This window comes from Falco naumanni, chromosome 4 (assembly GCF_017639655.2).
Source record: "Falco naumanni isolate bFalNau1 chromosome 4, bFalNau1.pat, whole genome shotgun sequence".
Taxonomy (NCBI): Eukaryota; Metazoa; Chordata; class Aves; order Falconiformes; family Falconidae; genus Falco; species Falco naumanni.
Genome location: NC_054057.1, coordinates 501296 through 519066, shown reverse-complemented (window position 1 = coordinate 519066; position 17771 = coordinate 501296). Strand labels below are relative to the sequence as shown.

At 49.2% G+C, this 17771-nt stretch overlaps 1 non-coding gene across 1 annotated transcript; it reads left to right on the top strand.

Annotated features, from left to right (window-relative positions):
* Window positions 1-9409: 9409 nt before the first annotated feature.
* Window positions 9410-9494, top strand: LOC121088137. Its single transcript, XR_005827843.1, has one exon. It is a non-coding gene; the product is annotated as a small nucleolar RNA SNORD45 (small nucleolar RNA).
* Window positions 9495-17771: the final 8277 nt, after the last annotated feature.

The following is a 17771-nucleotide window of genomic DNA, read 5'->3' as shown; positions in this document are numbered from 1 at the left end:
AGGAGGGGGCCTGGGAAGCAGGACCACAAGTAACAATCAGTTAGTTGAAAGGAATGTGCTCAAGCTTGTGGGTCACAAGCCCTGGTGAAAGGGACATGAGAAATTTCTGAAGGGTATAGAAACAGGGACTAATCATCAGGTTGAGACTATACAAGGAATAAGGCGGTCGGTTTGTCAGCTTGCTCAAAGACGTGGTGCAAGAGCTGCAGACATTGTTGTCTTTATTGCTGAACTGCTAAATAGCTAGTGTGAGATCCTCGCAGGAGTTGCCACATAGTTATTGAATAAGCAAGTTTTTGAACCGATCAGAATTAGATGTAACAATTGCTTGTGTGTATATAATCATGATATTCGGCTAATTAAAGTGACATTTGCTTGCATCAAGCTGCGTCCCGTCTCTCAGTTGCGGCAAGCAGGGACAGCACTGCAGTACCTGACAGCATCCCAACAGTTTGTGTCTACCAACACTGGGAAAGACCTGTCACCAGTAACCCGTGTGTGTGTTTGTCTCCACACCGGAGTGTGAGTTACTTTTGGGTGGGTATACAAGGCACATCTTCCAGACAAGTAAACACACATAGCGGTGCCCTGGAAAATCTGGGATGGACAAGAGAAACCTTTTCCCCCGTTCAAATAACTGAGAGATGTGTGTGCTTTTGTGTATTCTTCAAAGCAAGGTTTCTGCCTGTGAAGTGCCATGTCACTACCTTGTTCAAATGCTAATGACCTCTTGTGTAAGAGGCAGAACTGGTTGCACTAGTTCCAAGTCACTTGGGCTTCCCACCATTGCCTCCTAAACAGTAATTTGGGATAACATTTCAAGTGCTCATCTCAGGCTGGGCTGACAATGGTTTATTTCCACAGCTGCCTCTGAGAGTTAGTTTAGGAGAAAGATATGTATTGTTTGTGCCTGGTGGTGGCACAGTGGTAAGAAGCCAGCACTCATCAGAAAGACTGACCTTCTGGCTTTCAGGGGTACTACTTTCCCAGCATTTGCAAAATATATTAGAATTTAGCCCAAGAATAGCTCTTAGGAAAGTGCCGCTCCGTTTCTCCCTCATCATTATTACAGCTGGGCCCGATTTCCTGTACGGAGCAAGTTTGGTCTTTTCTTTGCTCCTCCTGGAGACCAGAGCAGTGAGAACAACTCAATCTTTTCATTGTGTATCCTGGAAGAAATCCATTTTGGATTCACCAAGCCCTGACAGTTTTGGGATATGAATCAAAAACATTTTATTGCAAGACAAACAAAACACTTTGTTTGCTTGGGAGCAAAAAATTAGAAAGAAACTTTGTCATCATTTAGGGCTTTCTAAACTGCTTTTCAAGTAGAAACGCACAAGATTTGGTGCTGGGGACAACTAGTTATGGTAAAAAAGTGCAGTAAGAATTGAGAGGTGCTCCTTTCCTTGCAAGCATTGCAGTGAAGGCTCTATAATGCAGCTGCTCTGGGACTCAGGGACACTCATTCATGCTCGATCTGCCCAAGGAATGGGTCAGGGTTTGTAAACTGAAGGAAGGTGCCTTCTGCGGGTCGCCTGCTTATTTGCTGTGGGTGCTAGATGACAGGCAGTGAGAAGATAAGGTGCTGTAGAATAGAAACCTTAAAGCAGCTGAATACCTTTCCCCTCCTCATGCTCTTGAATGATGAATGATGCACCACTTACCTATAGGATGATGTACTTATGTTTATCTAAAAGCTGGGAAACACGCAAGGACCCTTATTGCTAACATGAGGGATGTACTAATTGCGAAGTCCTTGGATTTGTCATCTTTAAAAAGGCTATCTGGTCCTAAGTTCCTGTTGTTTATGAAAGGTGGCAAAGACAAGGACTTAAATCATGGTCACTAGTTTAGTGAGATGTGTAAATGAGTTCCTGGCATTGTAATGAATATGTGAACGATTTCCTGGAAAGTTAATGAATAGGTCTGAGTTGCTTGTATAAAGAGGGGACTGAAGAATCCCCTCGGTGTGCATGACTTTGGTGGAGGGATCCCCCATGCACCCAGCGCTGGTGAATAAAGATAACCTCCTCCGCTCACTCGAATATTGGTGACTGACTCTTTAAATCACTCTGGGTAACTGAATGTTACCGGCGGAGGCTACACAGGGCCTACAGGAAGATCATTTCATCCAGTCTCTCCACCGCCGTGCCAGGGTGCATCCCTCATTTTCCACTGGCACAGCACCTCTTGGTGCTCAGCGCTCCGCTGCTGTGGCTGCAGAGCCAGATACTCACTGCACGGTGCACTTCGGGTCTGCCAGCAAAACCCACGGCTCACCTGGCCCAGGATCTAAGGAATGTTTGTTATTTCCCTGTGCCTCAGTGCCTAGCTGTTAGACAGGGATGCCAGCGAACTGCCCTCACATTAAGAGGCCACAGAGGAAAAAAATTGTTATTTCTGATGCACTCTGATGTCAGGGGTGAGATGAGAAAACAACAGCCTGCGAGGAAGATCAGCACTGCTGTCAGTGCAGAGGATAGCATGGGTGATAAATAAGGCCTTGGGCTACAGAGTGCATTACAAAGATCAGCAAATCCAGAAATGAGTACTGACATGCCTGTTCAGCGGGCACAGTGGGAGTGCTGTGCTCTACCTCGTGCTGTAGCTGTGTGACGGATCTGCCCCACGGAGGGGGCATCCACCCACCTGGGTACCGCACCGCTTCACTGTGCTGCTGCTGGGCTGCGGATGCAATTGCACACCCATCGAAGGGGCATGGGGGTGTGAACTGGCTGGAGTGGAGGTGATGATGGGGATACTGGGTATTGCGAGAAAACAGGGGAATTCCCCACTGAGGGCTCCTGAGGCAGGCACTGTGTGAGGTGGGAGTAGGGCCAGGCAGTGCAGTATCCCACTCGCCGTACATTTTAGCTGTGTGCTCCTGGGTAGCCCAGGTCCTGTGGCAGGATTTTGCTCTGTGATGTGGACTCACTTGCACAAGCTACTTCCTCACTGCAAACGGGGCGATTAGGGCCCCTCTGCCTCTGAGATGCACCCCTTCCCCCAGGCCTGGCTGGGTACCCCTGCTCCAGGCTGGTGCCTCGTGGCCCTACGGCTGAGGTGGGAAGCAGGATCAGGAAAGCAATACACGGGGGAGGCAGAGACTTGCCGGGCCGACCCTGTCTGTGATGCGGTGGATGTCGCTGTCCTGCAGGGTGGGAGTGAGCCATCACCACCCCCCCGCCCCCGCCCCCATCCCCCCCGGGCAGCAGGCAGGGAGCACAGGAGCAAAGGCACCTGGAGGGGCAGGAGAGGAGCAGCAGCAAACTGCTCTCCCTGCCTGAAATCCTGAGGCTGCAGAGCAGGCACAGAGGCTCTGCAGGAGAGTTTTACTGCAGGTCGATGTTTGAGTGCATTCAGGTGAGAGAGTGGCTGGGGAAATGGTAGGTGAAGAACTAATTGCTTAGTAAAAAGGCTGCTCATTCCGTCTGACGTGTGGAATTAAACTCCGTAACTCAGGGTAAGTTATAAAGCGGGTGTGTTTATTGCGGTGCCGGGTGCAAGGGGGGTCGCTCCTAACTTGCACACGTAGTTTTACTCACAATACATGTTTACACAGTGAAGTTGGTTAGTTCTGCCCAAAGTCTACACCTACGAGCTAACTATCAGTTAGTTGCTTTCTCGCTCCAATTTAAAGGTAGAGTTCATTTTAAATTTACTCCCCGTGCTCCCCGGGCGGGGGGATTCACTCTCTTCAGGGGGCCCATTTGAGTAGGAGGTCGGGATCTCCCCCTACCACAGTGATTTTACCCTGGTGTCCTTGAGCCTTACCCCTTCAGCAGCCCGTTTTCTTCCAGCAGCTCGCAGGCCCCTGCCAGAGGCTCTGTATTCACAGGCCGGTGGGGCTCGGCTCCCCCTGCCCTGGCTGCCCCCCGAGGCGCTGAGCGGGCCGAGCCCCAGCCCCTCTCTGCAGGCAGGGAGGCTCCTGCCCGCCTGCCGACGGCTGCCGGCCCCGGGGCGGCTCCTGCCTGCAGCCCGGCTTTCGGGGGCACCGCGCTGTCTCGCATCAAGTCCCCCCCTTTTCTTTTCCCTTAGCAAATTCTTTTGCTTAAACAATACCATTCTTAGTATGGATTCTGGTAAAATATTTCCCATCTTCTAGCCTTTGTCTTAGCCCTTGTTTCTTCCATTCTTCATAACTGCTATCGTTATTTTTTTTCACATGCACAGAAAGCATCGTAACGTAATACAAATCAATAATTCTAATACAATAATTATGATAACTACAACAAAGGGCTGCTTCAGCCACATAAAATGAGGTAGGCAAGAAGTAAACTTTTCCCAGAGGTCAGAAAATCCAAGGGAAGTGTCATCTAGGGATACTTGATGTAGTATTTTGGGGGTTATCCAATTTTGTTGCAAGTCCGTTTCAATACGTTTTTCTTGGTTAACATAGACACAGCAAGTTTGATTAATAACCATACACAATCCTCTTTCTTTTGCTAAAAGTCTCTTCAGACCCATTCAGTTTTGAAGTACTACATTTCTTAATGAAGAAATTTTGTTGGACTCCCTGTACAGCGCCTATGGTGAGTTTTTCCATTTGTTCTATTGTGGCAGAAATATTTATTATTGCTTTTTCTAACTCACCCCTAATGAAGGAAGATGCCATCTCGCAAAACTATGGAATACTGAGGGGCTTTTGGGTCATCAGGGCGTTATTAGTTCCTCATTTAACCAACTTCCATGGGGATCTCAAAACACCCGGTGGAGGACGCGAATGATTAAATATCCTGCCTTGGGGAACTGGTATCCTACCCCAGCCTCACCTTGCCGTCAGTTAGGTAGTCTTTTCCTGGCCCTGCCGTCTCCACATAACCACCATAATCCTTGATGTAAGCAACTATAGGTCTGATTAGCGAGCATATCTAGATGCACTTTCCCACATTTTGGGGTAATACTATATTTTCCTTTTGTATTAGTTGGTGTTAGAATTGGCGGGCCACATACACTCCAATTCAGAGCAGTATAGTTTAAATTGAGCCATCCTGTCAGTGGAGCATTCATTCCCATCATTCCCTCTAATTATCGTAGAATTTCCTGATTTCTGTACTTCATATCAGGGTCCTGCTGTACTATCTGGAGATTTGTAACAACCAAATCCTTTATGATTAAATGGCCAGCTCCAATTTGCCTGTGATACCATTACACCATAAAATGGAAATTCTGTACTACCTCTGGAAAATGCTGAACATACCCAGCAATCTGCCAGATTCAAAGCATTCGTTACATTATGGGTTAATTGTACAAACAGATTCTGGTCCCAAGAATGAGTTCCTACTGTACAGAACATTGTTAATATACAAACAATCAACGGTCTTTTTGTTGGATCCGAAGCCGCAGAGGTCTGGTAGGTGTTGATTTCCATTGTGACTTAGGGGCTGCCTTCGCTCTGGTGTGGTGGATCCAGGATGCTTGTTCCTTAACTCTGACTGCGGTATGGGATGTAAGCAGTATTTGGAAAGGGCCTTCCCACTTCTGTTCCAGAGGTGAACCTGAAAGAGGTCTGACACATACATAATCTCGTGGCTCCGTGTTATGCACAGGTCCATCAAGACCTGGAGCTCCAGTTCCTAAAACTACGTCTCAAAGCTGTTTCTGCATGCTTCTTCCATAATCAGTAAGCACTTCATTCTCAACTCGGGCTGACGCTCTGCTCCTGTTTGTATAATATAAGGTCTCCTATACAATATCTCAAAAGAGCTTAGCCCTTCTTTAGCTCTGGGCTTGGTTCTAATTCTCAGGCGCATCAGAGGCAATGACTGAGGCCAAGATAAACCAGCCTCCTGTCCAGGTTTTACAATTTGCGGCTTAATTAGGTGGTTCATTTTCCACTTGACCACTTGCTTGTGGATTATATGGGGTGTGTAACTGCCAGTCTATTCCTAAAAATTTAATAACTTGCAGAATGACTTTTTCAATGAAGTGTGGCCCCCAATCTGATGAGATTACTGCTGGAACCCCAAATCTCTGTACTCTTTCTTGTAATAGTACTTTGGTTACTTCTTTAGCTTTGTTGGTTTGGCAAGGGCGTGCTTCGGGCCACCCTGAAAAGGCATCCTCAATACCTCCTGCATGACCAGCAGGTATTAGGACACCCCTTTTCGGGTCGGTGAGCCTGGATTGAGATGACGGTGCCACCTTGTCCCGCGGCCCCACGGGGATTTCAGGAGTTCACCTGGCTCCCGGCTCCCCCTTCAGCTCAGCTGCCCCCTGCCCCGCACCCGCCCCGCACCCGCCCCAGCCCCTCCGCGCCCCGCTGGGGTCTCCTTCACGTGCCCACATGCCGGGGGCGTCCGTGCCCTGGGGAGCCCGTCCCGGCGCGGGCACGGAGGGGAGCGTCGCAGAGCCCCCCCGGAACGGCGAGCGCGGCTCGGGGAACGCCGGCCGAGGCGTCCCGGGGCAGGGGGGGGCGCGGGGGCCCCCAGCCCCGCAGCGGGCTCGCTCCCGGGGCTCGCTCCCCGTGCCCCGAGTAACCCCCCGCCGCCCCCCCGGCGCCGGGCGAGGGGCTGCGAGGGAGCCCGGGGGAGGGGTCGGGCCAGGGCCCCTTTCCCCGCGGGGCTCCGGCTGAGGGGCGGGGGGACCCCGGGGCGGGCAGCGGGGCGGCTGCCGGCGGCGGGGCCGGGGCGGGGAGCGGAGCGGCCGCTGAGCGCCGCCGGGCCGCGGCCGCGCCGGGGCAGGTGAGCGGGGGGCCGGGGCGGCGAGCGGCGGGCGCGGGGGGAGAGCGCCGGGGGGCGGCGGGGCCCGGGCCGGGAGCGGGGCTGGAGCCGCGCTGGGGGGCGCGGGGCTGCGCGGGGGGCCGGGGGCTGCGCTGCCGGGGGGCGGCCGCGCTGTGCCGGGAGCGCCGGGCGGTGCCGGCTGCCGGCACTCGGCTGCGGCCGCGCTGCCCGGGCCGTGCCGGGGGCTGGCGGCGCTGCGGGCCGGAGCGGCGGGGCCCGGGCTGCCGGCGCGGCGCGGGGGGCGCTTTGCTGCGGGGGGCGAGCCCGGCGGGGGGGGCCGGGGGCGCAGGGGAGGCGAGCGGACCCTGCGGGGGGGGGTGGGGGTGTCTCCTGCCCGCCGGCCGCCTCGGGGGGCGGCACGGGGGGCTCCAGCCGCCCGCGAGCCGGGTGCGGGGGCCCCGGAGGGTCCGGGGGCTGAGGGGGGGGAGCGGGGAAGCAGGAGGCCGCCCCCCGGGCGCCGGCGCCTCCCCAGCTCGCCAGACCCCCGAGCCTGCCGCGGCCCCGCTCGCCCCGCGCCGCTGCCCCCGCTGCAGCATCGCCCCCGCGGCCGGGCCCCAGCCCCAGGTGCCCCCGGCGCTGCCGTGGCGGCGGCCAGCCGGCCCCCCGCTGCCGCTCGGGAAGGGCCTGCGGCGGGAGCGGCTCCGGGCGGGGCCGAGCGGCGCCGGTCACGGCCCCTCGCGCTTCTGTCCCTCTGCCGGGGGCCGCGCCGCCTCGGGCTGGCGGGGGTTGTCCCTGCCCGGCCTCGCCCCCCGCGGCGCGGGTGCGGGAGGGGAGCGGGGGCACGGCCCGGCTGCGGGCGGGAGCTGGGCCGGCCGGGGAGAGGCGAAGGAGAGGGAACCCGAGGGCGGGCGGGCAGCAGCTGCCTCCTGCTGCGGGCACGGAGGGCCTGGCCCTGCGGGGGGGGGGGGACCAGCCCCGCAGCAGCCGGGTGCCCGCGTGCACAGCGGGGTCCGTGTGTCACCCACCGCCTGGGGCGGCCCCCGGTGCGCGAGGGAGCGACGCGCCGTGTCCGGGAGCCGCGTCTTGCGAGGAAGAGCCGTGAGACACCCGGGGGTTACCGGGGCGGGGGAGCCGAGCGGCCGGCGTTCTGCGGGAGGGAGGCAGGGAGGAGGGAGGGGGAAAGGCGCGTCTGAGCCGGCACATCTTCGCAGCGGTACCAAAGCGAGAGCTGTGGCGAGTCCTGGTCCGTGGGACCCTGTCTCCCCTCCTGTGTGCCCCAGGCGCCCCCTGCCCCTCCTCTGCCCCCCCTCCCTTCCCTGTGCCGCTGTGATTGTGTGTGTGTGTGTGGGGGGGGGGGGTGACCCGGGCTGGACCGAAGCTGCTCTTACCGCTCCCCCTCCTCCGCTGGACAGGGGGGACAGAATATAACAAGAAGCTCACGAGTGGGCACAAGGATGGGGAGGTCACTCCGCCATTACCTCCGTGGGCGAAACAGACTGAACCTGGGGAAATCAGCGCGATTGATGAGCAGTCAAGTCAGAGCAGGAGAATGTGCAGGAAAAGCAAATCTTCAGAACACCTTCCCTCCAGCCCCCATTTCTACGGGGCTTAACTTTACTGCCGATTTCCCTGTCTCCTCCCCGCAGGGGGATGGGGAACGGCAGCTGCGGTCAGTTGATCACACGTTGTTTCTTGTTCTTTCTCCTCCTTTTCCTCCTCCTCCCCAAACCTTGCCATACAAACCCATCGTGTTTTGATTCCCTGTAGCTCTCCATCCTATTCTTCTGTCCTGCTCCCTCTTCCCTTCTGTCTTTCTCTCTCATTCTGCTGCTCCCTTCTCTTTCACTCTCTCTGCTTGTGTCCCACTCCCTCTCCTTCTCCCCTTTTCTTCATCATCTGCCTCTGTCCTGCAGCCCAGGGCTGGTTTTCCCTTTACATCTCTGTCCTCATCTGTATCCGTCTCTTTTTAGGTTTTCTTCTTCTCTTCCCCCCCCCCCCCCCCCCTCGCCTTTCCCTAATGTTTCTGGTCTGTTCCCTGACGTTCTTTTCCTCCTTGCACCTGTACGTGCCACTCGGGGTCCAGGGAGTTGTCTGGAGGCGGGGAGCACCTTCAGGAAAGTCTGTGTCCAAAGAGGCACTTACTACTGTGGAATTCCTGACTCCCCCCAGGCATGGGAATCTCCCAAGCCAACACCACAACTGACCTTTTCTTGGTGTTTTTTAAAGGTGATGCCATGAAAGGATGGGGTAAGAAAACCTGATGCCCTAAGCGTGTCATTTCCAGAGAAACATGTTGCTTATACGCCTTCATCTGGGAGGAGGACAGGTGAGTACATTGTGTTGTTTCAGCACAGCTGTGCTTTTATTAAGAGGAATGACCTTCTTTTTCTTGTTAAGAGTTAGGGGTTGCTTTTTCTGAGAATTCTGCCCGTCTGTTCAACAATCGCTGATGTGTTGCATGCTTTTCCCTCGAGGAAAAGGACCCTGTCTCAGTCTTATTTATTCACCATTGCTCGCTCTGTTGTAGAAAAAATTTCTCACCATAAGGCTCCAGCACTTCCAAACGGCAGCTTGGTGGTCTGCATAATGTATCTGTAGTCCCGTCTCAAGGAATGCGTTAATGGTGTTACGAATTATAAATTCGTAAAAAGTTAAAAAGTAAAAAATGAAAAGCTTCCTGCCATAGGAAGACAGTGTGTTGGGTTTGAAACCTTTGGGTAGGACAGAAGGAGGTTGCCACCCTGGGTCAGTGGTGAGTGCTGGCATGTATCGTCTGATCTAGAGCTGATGTCTGTCACCACTTTAGCTCTAGAATTACTCTGAGACGCAGGGAACTCCAGTTCCCTTCAGCTGCAGCCTTGGAGGTTTTCCAAGCAGTGGGATGAAATTCCTGTCACAAGCTGTAACCCAGCTTAAGGAGAAGGGGGCACAGTTTGAGTTTTCTTCCACGTAGGCATCTGGGAGGTACAGTTCTGAGCTTGATACTGCTACTAGGAGATGCTTTCAAGTGAACTGAGTGTGGCTCTGGCGACCCAAAGCTGGACAGGGTTGGCAAATGGTGATGTAGAGTTTTGGTGGTAAACTTGACCAGCCTGTCTTAACGAGCAGGCATGTTCTTTGTTTGCAAGCACTGTTTAGTCCCGCCTAGGCATCCCGAAAGTTTGAAGGGCCGTGGTCACATCATCCCTTGGTCACACGCAGTGAACAGTTGCCTGTGCAGAGTTGCTTTTTAAGGAGCATGCTTGGTTATATTTTCTCTGTTTGGCTTTGCATTTGGGAAATAATGTAACAGTTACAGCTCAACTGAAGGAGCACGATACCTGACGTGGCAGAGGAGGAGGTGCGTTTTACTAATTTTTTGGTGTGCATCAGTTTGACCCCAGAATGACATTGTGTCAAAGCTTGTGGCCAGGTTCCGCTGTAGATGTTGACTTGGGGTATGAATGGCTCCAGGTGTGCTTTAGGAGAGCTCTGTTGGTGTAGGTGTGCTGAGCAATTGCTCTGCTGTGTGTGCAGCTGTTCTGGTTTGGCTTGCAGGTGTGAGCATGCAAAAGAAAACTCGCAAGTGTGGTCAGCCTTGCTGTAAAGTCAGAACGGTTTCTGCTGCTGAGAGCCTCCTGAACATTTCAGGCTGGCCAAGCGTTGTGCCCCGGTGTTTCTGAAAGTCCACAGCTCTGCAGTTCTCTAGGAGGGTGATGCCAAAACGGCACAGAGTAACTGCTCAGAGATGAATTTTGTCTTTAAGCAGCAAAGGTATTTATTTTGTGCAATGCTGGGGAGCTAGCCGGTTCGCACCAGACAAACTAGCCCCAAAGTTTTCAGTGAAAAGTCAGGTAATTTATACAGTTTTCACGAGAGGTTACAACATCTTTACATACATATTCATTTGATTTCGACATCTAATCATCATATTCATAATAGATGGGGTTTAGGCGGAGCTTGAGGTGGAGTCTTCTAGAATTGTCTTTTGGGGAGACTTTTGGGTGGTCGTTCCATTCTTTGGCTGGAGCTTGCAAAACCTCCTGACTCATGGCCTTCTCATCTCCTTCAGATGCCCACCTTATCTTTATTTATGACTGCTAGATTGCTCAGAGTACATTTCTCCTGTCTCTTACTTCAGTAGCATCAGCGGAACAGAACAGGCCGTGCCGTCTCTGTTGTATCTCAACATAAACAGAGCATCCCCCAGAGCATGGTACCAAACTCATCCCGAATAAACTTTCAAGACCTTGCTCTGTTTCATTCCCCCTTTTTCTTGGGACTTGGGAAGTCTTTTGTCAAGTTCTGAAGACAAAGGGTTTTGGTAGACATGCATCATTGATCACATTATTTGTGTTCTTCTGACTATGATACTTAGTTTATACCACAGACAGACGTTTAAGAGAGATAACAGGATCATTCCTTCCAACATGACTTAACATGGGATGTATTAAATAGTAGAATACTTGTGTTGCTTTGGGGGAATGGCCTGCAAAGGTGTCCCACCAGTGATGTTCTCCAACTTGTTCTGCATCGGCTAAAGATGGATTTTATATTTTCAGAGTCACGTTTCTCCTGTCGAAGCATGTGTTGGGCCGTTCTGTTTATTTCTTGGACCAGTCTTTCTATGTTGGGGTGTCTAAGCATTGCTTTGAAGAGGCTAATGTTCATGCCTATTTGTAATTTAGGTATATCATGATACAGGGTATAATCAGTTCCAATTAACTGTCTGGTAGTTACAGGAACAACATAATCAAAGTCACAGCCTACAATTCTGGTAAAATTACACATACAAAATTTAGTACCATTTGCCATTTCATGACAATTATCGATACTCTTGTTACCAGAAGAAGTTGTAACACATGTGCATCCATTTCCTACATAAAATACTTGTGGCTGGGCTTTAATATGTGGAAACATTTCAAAAGCACGCATAGCCTTTTTGATACCTAAACACAGATCTTCATTCTCTATTACTGCGTTTTCACAGATGTATCCCAGATGTTCCCTGGGGATACATACTTCCATGTTCATTGACTGCCACTTGCCTTTGGCCGGACCATAACTTGCCCAAACATTATGGCCTAGGGGTCTGACGGTGACTTTCTGGTGTATGGCTCCTAGTGTCGCAACGGGAAAGATTGCCTGTTCTTTTGCTGCACTAATTGGGAGCACATATGCTTCAGTTTGCTCCTGTTGTGGGTTGTAGGTGAAGTTTACTAGTTGTCACCAAGCCTGGTGATGTTTTTCAAACTGAGTGGTGAGGCTGGTTTTGCCTATTAATTCCCTTATTTCTTGAGATAGTATTCCTGATGTTCCTTCCCTTAACATTCCTGCGGCTACGGATTGTACCCACTGCTGAGTATTGGACAGCAAGTGCAACCTTTTTTGCTAATGCCCCCAGTCTGATGAGATTACTGCTGGAACCCCAAATCATGGTACTATTTCTTACAATAGTGCTTTGGTTACTACTTTAGCTTTATTGGTTCAGCAAGGGTGTGTTTCTGGCCACCCTAAAAAGGCATCCGTCATGACCAGCAGGTATCAAGACCCCCCTTTTCTTGGGAGTTCTGAGAAATCAGTTTGTCACTGTTGCCCTGGATAATTTTCTTCTCCAATTGTCCCCATTTGATTCATGTTCTCCCTACAATTTTGTCAGTCTAAATATTTATACTATGAGTCAGTGCCCCAATGGGTCTTGTGATGTTCTTCCTTCCTGGGTGACCCTCTTATAACAGAGGGGGCCATTCCTCACATCAAGGTCTGGCATGGCACATGTTCCCACCACTCGGTACCTACTGGCTTGCAGCCAACAGCAGAATTCAAGATTCTTCTTGGTGGCAAACACAGAGGCCAACCCAGTCTTGCCCTTGACTACGGTAGGAGGCACCTGACCAACCTTATTCCTTGTACTTTGTTGTCAATGCAGAGTTTCATCTGCGCATCCCATAACAAGTCGCTGCCATGGCAAAACACACAGATTTACATTGGTAGTAGAACTACTACAGAGTGCGTTTTTATTTCAGTTTTTGTGCCAATATCCCCCACAGCCCTGCTGACCAAGGGATACTGTTTTGCCCGAACTGGGCAGGCCCCCCTTTTCATTTCTGCTGTAACAGGTAAAGCATTTTTCGCCTTACCTGGAATTTACTCCCGGATATACCTGGTTAAAGATTTTGGTGAAATGGCATTCTGATTTTTTTTTCTTAATTTGTACTTCAGAGGTTTCACAATGCTTTTTCCTGGCGGCCAGTAGCTCCCACAACTGTAATAAATTCTTTTCTCGCTGAAGTTTAACACCAAATAAGTTGGTTTTGTATTCACTAAAAATCCCACCTCCTTTTTCTCTAGTCCCCAGCTTTAATTTAACCAGTGGATCCGCTAGGGCGGATTCCCCAGGCCTCTCAGTCTGGTTCTGATGCAGTCACCGGAACCCCCTGATGGTTCTTCAGCTTTGGGCAATCTGGCTGCCCGTGCCCACTTCCCTACGATGTGCCCGCTGATCCGGGCCCGCAGGGCAGGGTTCGCTCTTTCACCTCTGCCAGGCATCCCTCCTCTGCCTCTGCCTCGTCTTCTCACCTTAGTCCCTCTGCCAGTTTTCACTTTTTCCTGTTATAAATTGAGACCACAACGGATCATAATCCAATTAAAATTTTATTAATTATAGCAAGTAAAATATGAGCAAAGACAGCGCTGGACGGCAGGGGAGTCTGCGCTCCGCCAACTGCCGTGCTGAGCAGTTCAAACAGTCCCTTTTTATACATCTTTACCTCCGTGTTCATGATGTAGTGGAGGTATTGACCCTTCACTCATATATCCTTATGTGGGGTTGTCTGTCTTGTTTCTGTCGGTTCCTGGACATCTGGCGGTTATCTTATCTTTCACAAGAGGCATCCTGGACATCTGGCGGTTATCTTATCTTTCACAAGCGGTGTCTGGTAGCTGTTTGCATAAGCGTTTTCATATATTTTGTTGCCTAAACTTTACATTGAGCTTAACATAAATCTTAATAAACAATACCCTAGTCCATAGTTTCTCACAATCCCCCCTTTTTCTTTTTATCCTATTATTGTTTATTAGACGCTACTTTCATTCTCGGCACTGCAAGTAAACCTTTTTCCACAATCCCAACATTTATCATAACACTCACAAGGTAATACGTCACAATTACAATAGGCGTAGTTGGGTAATACAGATAATAATAACATACAAAACCAAAACTTAAAAATAACACTTTTTCTTAACACGTTCTCCTTTTTTTTTTTTTTTTTTTTTATGCGTCACTATCATGGCTAGACTATAGGGATTTCGCATGCGCGGTCTTTCCAGATTTTTCCAGCACATTCTGTGGGGCTTTAAAATCGCGCATGCGCATGTTCAAAGGTATACACGGACCATTCGCGTGACAAACAATAGCTACTGCGCGCCCAGATGAAATCCCAAACCCCTTTCCCGAGCTTACCACTCCGGTAAGTCTGTTAATGGTAACATTCATGGCACTATGGCCAAATGACAGGTCCCCGTTTTCAATGTAAGGTTTTCTCACCACCAGACCACCACGTCACCTGCCAGAGAAGAAGGGTCTAGAGTGGACATTTCGCCCTCTGAACATTCTGTAAGGTGAGTGTTCTCAAAACGTTTAACCTATATGGTTCATTAGAAAGAAGATCAAAATTATATATATATATATATTTTTTTTTTTTTCCTGTTGCTGTTTAGGCAGAGGGTGCGTTTTTCTGTTGTCTCACGTCAAGAACTTATGGCGGAGGTGAAAAAGTATAAAAGGCGTTTCCATATCCTCGTCTTTGCGTTCCTGGCGCTTGTTTTCATTGCTATTCTATTTTTTTTTTTACTCAGCTTACATTGTTATCTGAATTGTTAAGAGTCAATTGTTTCCAAATTCTTGTTGGCTATTAAAATGTTATTTTGTGTGTACATTTTGTCATACTACTCGCATTTGTTTAACGCCATCGGGTGAAACCATAATAGCAAATTGCATGTTAGTTATAACGTGTTGAATTAATCTTATAAAACATGGAACAGCACATGACAAAAACAATAAGGTGGCTAATCCACATAACAAATAAAATAGGATTCGTTTTACCCAGGGGCTCCCGAGAAGCCGGGAAAACAAGTCAATATTCGTCTTTCCAAGTTCAGACGGGAACATGGGCTAACTTCCCTGTCTCTGATGTGATTTGTTTAACTACCTCACCATTGTCATCAATTTTCAAACAACAATTGGAAACATTTACTTTACCACAAACACCTCTTTCTTTGGCTAGCAGGTAGTCGAGAACCATCCTGTGTTGATAAATTGCATTTCACATCAAAAGCTTTAGCTGTTTGATTAGTAATAATTTCCAAGACAGCCCGTAGACGAATGATACGATTCAGATTGTAGATAGGTTCTCGAGCGCCGTTAATAAGTTCATTAGGATTCCAAGTTGCAGGTCTATAATACTGTATGATACGTTGGGGTGTCCATTCATTTAATAAATATTGGTACCCCCTCAATTCTTGGGAGTCTGGAATAATCAACTTGCCATTGTTGCCCTGGCTAATTTTCAAACACATTTCACATCGCTGAGTCACCTGTTTTATTACAGTATACAAGTTCTGCCCTATCAATTTCTGATTTAGACTTTTATATAAATTATCAGCTCCCCAATGCATCTTATTATGTTCTATTACGGCTGTGGTCCATATTAAATTGGATGGTACCACTATACGACCATCCCTCAAATAAGTCCACTTATTTATTTTATCATTCATGTCCTGAATGACCTTTAAGTTTTCTTTAGAATAATTTGGCTCCTGATCTGTACTTACAGTTTGGATTTTACCATCTGGTATTAAGGATAACTCCTCCTTTCCTACCTCCTCTGCTACTTGTATGGCTTCATGGTCGGCCAGGCGGTTTCCAGTTTCCAAATCAGTGCCTTAATGGGCCATCTTATGTTCTTCCTTCCTGGACGACCCTCTTATAACAGAGGGGGCCATTCCTCACATCAGGGTCTGGCATGGCATATGTCCCCACTGCTCAACGCCTACTGGGTTGCAGCCAGCAGCAGAGCTCAAGATCTTTCTTGGTGGCAAACACAGAGGCCAACCCAGTCTTGCCCTTGATTGTGGTAGGAGGCACCTGACCAACCTTATTCCTTGTACTTTGTTGTCAATGCAAAGTTTCATTTGCACATCCCATAACAAGTCACAGTCATGGTAAAACATAGATTTACATTAGTAGAACTACTACAGAGTGTATTTTATTTTAGTTTTTATGCAATATTCCCCACAGCCTTGCTGACCAAGGGATATTGTTTTACCTGAACTAGGCAGGCCTCCCGTTTATCATTTCTACTGTAACAGGGAAAGCATTTTTCCCATTACCTGGAATTTACTTTCAGATATACCTGGTTAAAGATTTCTTTTACTTCAGGGAGGTCCTCTCTTCCACTTTTCTGTTGAATTAAAGATAAGCTCAACATTTTAGTTAATTGATCATTTTTAACTTTTGGTTTCATTTCCCCTTCTTTAAACGTCTAGATGTTCTAATAAATCTCTTCCCAACAAAGATTTTGGTGAATTTGGCATTCTTATTTGTTTTCTTAGTTTGTACTTTAAAGGTTTCAGGTTATTTTCCTGGCGGCCAGCAGCTCCCACAACTGTAACAAATTCTTTTCACTGAAGTTTAACACCAATTAAGTTGGTTTTATATTCACCAACTTTTCTACATCACGATTACCTTAGTAAAAATCAACTCGAACCTTTATCCAGTCCTATTCACAACTAACTTTCAAACATCTAAATTTCCCCATCAGAGATTCACCTTTACTCTCCTCAGACCCGCTGCCTGCCCTTGAGGGGCCGTTACCGGTCCTGTTGTGCTGCAAATGCTGCAGCAATTGGGCTGACATTGTCAGGTCCTTCTGCTCAATCGTCAGCAACAGCAACCCCCTCCTCCCCACCATCAGGAGGATTCGGGTCAGGAGATGCTCTTCCTGCTCTGCAGGTTACACAGGCCTGCCTCTGCAGCAGCACTTCTATTTTAACTCTTTCTTACCCTGAATGCAAATCTGCTACTTGTTGCTTTAAGTCTGTGTTATTACACATCAGCCTTCGCAGGCAAACAGCAAACACCCTGCCATGCGTCCAGCGTGACTCAGCCGCACCTTCGAGGGGGTACGGGGCTTTGTACAAACTCACCCCAATACTTTAACACTTTCACAGGGTTTTTTGACTCTCCACCCCCCCCCCCCCCCACCCCCCCCACCCCCCCCCACCCCCACCCCCCCCCCCCCGGCTTCAGATCTTACATACATTAGCACAAGTTGTTTGTTTTGTTTTTTTTTTTTATCTTACAACGTGTTTCATTCTGGTTGCTCCATAGAAGGAACCACAACCTCCCCTCTGATCCTTTTCCATTGCTAATATTAAGGGATCTTGTGGAGCTAGGTTAATACCACACTCTTTTGCCACTCTGGGTGATTCCTCAGAGTGAAAAACATACCAGCATACATTACTTCATCCCATTTTTCCTCTCGCCTTAAAAATAACATTAATTTTAGCAAAACATTATAATTCAGTGTGCCGTTTAAGGGCCATTTTCTCTGTCCCCTAACTTAGACAGGGGCCACCACTGATTGCAGTACTTAGCCAAAGTTCTCTTATTCACGCTTCCCCCAGCTGCCCCCCCCCATTTCCTTCCAGTGACCTTTCTTACTATTATCTCAATCGCTATCCCAGCCACAGAGACTCTAATTTCACTTACAGCTCTCTCTCTTATCCCAAGGCGTCCAAACCTTACAGTCAGGGCATTCAATTTCTTGTCGCCACCATACATATAATAATTCTTTACACCATATACACTTTAAAACATACAGAGGTTCACATTCACCCCTCGGATGTTCAAGACAATAACCACATACCAACATTTGTAATATACTGAATACAGAAATGTTCTCACATTTCCAGCATAAATGAGTATAACAATTATTAATAACCTTGTAATTATTAATTAAAAGGCCACTTTTCTCCACATTCCAACTTATAAAGCGGCCACCATTGATTACAATATTTTATCAATGTTTTCCTATTCACATTTCCACCAGCGGATCCTCCAATATC